This window comes from Balaenoptera acutorostrata, chromosome X (genome assembly GCF_949987535.1).
Source record: "Balaenoptera acutorostrata chromosome X, mBalAcu1.1, whole genome shotgun sequence".
NCBI classification, from domain to species: Eukaryota; Metazoa; Chordata; class Mammalia; order Artiodactyla; family Balaenopteridae; genus Balaenoptera; species Balaenoptera acutorostrata.
In genome coordinates this window covers 44,607,947-44,612,917 of record NC_080085.1, presented here as the reverse complement: position 1 = coordinate 44,612,917, position 4,971 = coordinate 44,607,947, and the positions used below count along the sequence as shown (strand labels likewise).

At 49.4% G+C, this 4,971-nt stretch overlaps 1 long non-coding RNA gene across 1 annotated transcript; it reads right to left on the bottom strand.

The window, feature by feature from the left end:
- Positions 1-1,492: 1,492 nt before the first annotated feature.
- Positions 1,493-4,267, bottom strand: LOC130706496 (uncharacterized). Its single transcript, XR_009006729.1, has 4 exons — positions 4,172-4,267; positions 3,614-3,795; positions 2,427-2,537; positions 1,493-1,872 (listed from the first exon to the last, which is right to left on the bottom strand). It is a non-coding gene; the product is annotated as an uncharacterized LOC130706496 (long non-coding RNA).
- Positions 4,268-4,971: the final 704 nt, after the last annotated feature.

Here is a 4,971-nt window from a genome sequence, read left to right as displayed (position 1 = left end):
GCCAGAATTCAGCAGGAGACTCTGAAGGGAACCCTCTGCAGATCTCCAAGCTCTCTCTCTCTTTCTCTCTCTCTGCAGTCCTCCCCCATCCATGCAGCTCCCTTTTCTCTGGTCCTGTGCTCTAGGAATTCTAGCGGCCTTGGCCTCCCTGAATGCTGAACTCTGTTTCCTCAGCTCTGATAGAATGCTGGCCTCTGTCTGGGTTCCCTCTCCCTGAACTGAAGTCTGGAAAGCCTCTCCAGGAAGTAAGTTGGGGGAAATTGTAGTGCTCACCTCATTTTTCCCCATCTCTCAGGTATCAACATCCTGCATGCCTGTTGTACCACATCCGAAAACTGTCACTTCCAATTTTTTAGTTATTTAAAGTGGGAGGATAAATCCAGACCCTGTTACTCCATCATGGCCAAAACCAATTCCTACTTCAGTCTTAATTAGCCCTTGAATGCTCTGTTCAGAGGATCAGTTATCTTCCTCATATGACGTGTGTGCGTGCTGTGATGAAGAGGTTGAGGGAAACTCCTGAGGTTCTGTCAGTGTAAAGATGTAACTGCTGTTGCTATCCTGACAATTGCCACTGTTGATGATGATGAGAAGGCATCATGTGTAAAGCATGTGGCAGCTGAGCACGATTTAAAGAGCACCTGCTATACTAGAGGCGGAAGAGAATGTTGTTTTACGTCAGGACACAGAGTCACAGAGTGCAGTGTGTGAATCCAGGCTTTGCCATGAACTAGTGGAGAGACCCTGGGCAAGCTGTCTAACTCTTTGATACCTCAGTCTCCTTGCCCATTGGTCTATTAGCAGAATCAGGGGTGAATGTGGCCTGTTGCAGCCACTCAAAGGAGGGAGTGCCAGGAAGGAGGTTGTGAAGGGTCAGCTGGGGCAAGGGGCAGAGGGTTCCTAGAACGTGGGGCCTCAGAATGCCTTGCCCAGCAGCAGGGAGAGGTGGGTTCAGCCTTGGACATGATCCTGCAGGTGACTAAGAGGTCTCTGGAGGACAAGACCCACAGGATGGATTCTCCAGCCCACAGGACATGCACAGAGAGGAGTGGTCACTGAGACTGAGAGTACTCCGAATATCTGGTCTTTCCTATTCATGTGGTGGGGACCACATTTCTTTCCGGGATTATGCAGGTGCGGTCTTGACTGGCTTTGACTGTCTTTCTGATATCAGTGGCTACTGCTGTCACTGATATTGATGTGGAATAAGGCACAGACAGGGGTAATGGGCCGGAGCTCTGTGACCAGACAGACCTGGGTATGAGTATGGTGTTTCCCCCTCTGGTGAGCTTGAGTAAGTTAGTGAGCTGATGCACAGTACATCAGTTTACTCATCTGTAAAATAGTGATTAATAATAATAACCACCTCCCAAGGATGTTAGAAGGAGTTAACTGATGGTTAAAATAGAGCATCTCTGGAAACAATAATAATGACAAAAACATTAATAATACTGGCTAATATTTATCTCACATTTATTCTGTGCCAGGCCCTGCGAAAACTCTTATTGGGATCATCTCATTTACACTTCGTGAAAGCTTGTGAGGATTGATACTATTTCACAGTGGAGAAGACGGAGGAACAGGGAGAGAAAGGGAATGAACCAGTCACACAGCTGATATGAAGAGGACAAGCTGAGATCGACACTCAGGGAAATGTCAGAACCCAATGCCAGAACCAGTGCCAGTGTTCGGGCTAGGCCGTGGAGACATCTATTCCAGATGGGGCTCTGCTGGGGCTGAAAAGTGGAAGAAGGAATCAGAGTGGGCTGCTGTGGGCAGTGAGTACTGGGAAGATACACCGAGTGGACGAAGGGGTTGAAGGGCAGTGATGATGCCTACCGATGCGGGGGATTGCAGTGTCGACTGAGGACCCTAAGAACGGAGGAGAAAGAGGACTGTATGGGAATCAGAGGGAACATCCCTGGCTGAGAACAAGGACCCTTCTGGATGTTAATGTTAACTCCTGAATTTGTTCGTTCATTCATTCACTCATTCATTACTTCACAAACCATTTCCTGAGCTCCTGCTGTCTTCTAAAAGGGCTCCAAAAAGGAGCGCTCAGACTCAATCCTGCTCCCAGACATATTGTTCTACATGACTTACACAGAGTTAGATTGAACCACAATTTTTTTCACTTTAATTTCTATCATTTAAAAAAAAAAGCAGTATATGACAAAAACCCAGACCTCCAGCTTCTCTGGGAAAATCACAACCCCTGCCCATGCAGGGGTCTCATTCCTGCACAGAGATAGTAGGCGATAGCAGCATTGTGGATGCCCCTCAGACAGGGTGAGGGTCTGGGGTCTGCGCCAGCCCCATCTTCTCTATCGTACCCACACGCTGGCCTCTGTCTGGGTTCCCGCTCCCTGCACTGATGCCTGGAAATCCTCTCCAGGAAGTAAGCTGGGGGAAACTGTAGTGCTCACCTCATTTTCCCCCTTCTCTCAGGTATCAGCATCCTGCATGCCAGTTGTAGTGCTTCTGAAGACCGTCACTTCCAAATTTTTAGTTACTTAAAGTGGGAGGATAATCCAAACCTGTTAATTCAACATGGGCAGAACCAATTCCTAAGTCAGTCTTAATTAGTCCTTGAATGCTGTGTTCAGAGGATCGGTTATCTTCCTCATCTGACATGTGTGTGTGTCCTGTGATGAAGAGGTGGAGGGATGCTCCCAAGGAGTTTACATCAGTGTAACGATGTAACAACTGTTGCTATCCTGACAATTACCACTATTTATGATGCTGAGGAGGTTGTTGTGAGGGTCTGGGCTCTGTGCCAGCCCCATCTTCTCTATCGTACCCACACCGGAAGCAGGTTGGCAGGGAACATTTACCATACCCATGTGCTGCCCTTCCTTACCCTCACATGAGCTGCGTTCCCTAATGCACAATAACTGCCTGGCCCTGGGGCATGTAAGTTTGAGAACCCTGTTGCTGGAGACCCTCCAGATACCCTCACACACAAATGCTCTGTGGTACAGGTATTGTTTTCACCACATGACTTTGCTTTAGACAGAGTTATTCGAATAATACGTGAATAAGTGGCTGCTGTGAAAGATTCCATTAGTACATCAGTACATGGACTACACAGGTCATCACATTCCTCCACATTCTCTACTTCCTGGGCCAAACAGTGGGGCTAGTTATAGGTGCTTCCTTGTTCCTTTCAAAAATATTTCCCTGTATTTAAACCACACACACACACAAACACAGAGCAGGCCCCACTATGAGCATCTCCCATTTGCTTCCCCTCCCACCTAATATTAACAGCATGTCCTGAAGAAGATCCCTCTGATCAGTACACACTGGTCCCCTCATGCTGTTCCATGGCCAGTGTGTGCTCCATGGTATAACATGAACCCCTCACCGTTTGTTTACAATCCAACCATCATCGACTCTTAATGGACATAAAGAGGTTTTACACAATTGTTTGCTACTACCTTCCTTCTACACACAACTCTGTGAATGTGTATGTTGATTATACAGTTTTAAAGTGGAGCTGCTGGGTCCAAACTCAGTCATTCACCAATCATCCACTGAGCGCCTACTATGTGCTGGGCACTGGGGAGACTGGCCGTACTAGACAAAAAAAAAAGTCTCTACCCTCACCGACCTAGCATTGTAAGGATTTTTCACTTTGATACATGCTGCCACGATGCTGTCCATCAGTGGTGCAGGAGAAGTAAAGCTTGTTTATGGGCTCCTCACATCATTCTTGGGGCAAGCGCTCTGCGGCAGTGAACAGGATGCTTAGACCTTTGCTCCCTTCAAGATCTTCAGGGTCTGGCGATGAGACTGTACGTTTGGATGTGTTGGGGGGTAAGGAGGGGGGGAGAGAAGGGAAGGAACAGTTCACAAATAACGTGGTGGAGGGAGGTAGGAATGCTAGAGTCCACCACTTAGTTGTGTAGGAGGGACACTGAGCCTGGTTAGAAATGCAAATTCTCGGGCCCCGCCAAGGACCCACTAAATCAGAAACTCGGGAATGGGGGGGCAGCAATCAGTGTTTTAACAAGCCCTCCAGGTGACTGCGATGCATGCTAAAGTTTCACATTCACATTAGACCCACAGAATAAAGTGGGAAGATAGGACTGAAGTGAGAAACAGCACCCCCCCCCACCGCCCTGCGTATCACCTCCTGGGGGTGTCCGGGTCACCCCTTCGTTTCTACCTGGTCACATTCAGGTGGGGATGGCAACGGGGCGAGAGATTGGCTCCGGGATTGCAGGGCCGGAAAGCGTTCTGAGCGGTGATTGGTCGCCACGAGATTGCCGGAATAAGCTCTTCCGGTACGCAAAGCGGAGCCGGAAATCCCGCTATTCCCTCCCCCTCCCCCCGCAAGGCTGTAGCCGAGTTGGAGTTCAGGGCGAGAGCGTGTTCGTGTGCGCGTGGGCATTTTCAGAATGTACATTTTACTGAGTTGGACTACTCCAGAACTGGCTGTCCCGACAGGCATAGCTAGAAAGGGCGAGGATTCCGCTAGGGTACATGTACGGGGTAACAGAACGGTGACAGAGCCCATGGTCTTTATCTCATGTAGTCAGTGTCTTTGGGACCCCTGGGAGATGTCCCCTTTCCTAACGGAACCGAAGGCACGGTTGTCCTTTCCACCGATTACAGTCAAGGACAGAGGCCTGCCCCTCACCAGGCCTTCTGATCCCAGTCTGGAGCTTTATCCCTCCTGCCCGTTGGGGGGCTGTGGCTGGCTTGCCCCACTAGGCCTATTCTGTATTACCCAGGGAGGCACAAGCAATCACAAGGCCCAGCACAGAGAAAACTTCTTGTAATGCTCCCTGTTATAGTGGTGTCACTGCAGGGAGGTAACTTTCCACGTAGGAAGACTTTTTCCCAGATCCAAGACTCCAGAGAATTGCGAGGGTTTCATCCTAACTGTGCCCTCCCTCCCTTTGGGAACCCGCCAGCAATGGTCCGCGGGCATCTACATCCGCTGTTCCCCGATCCCACCACCAA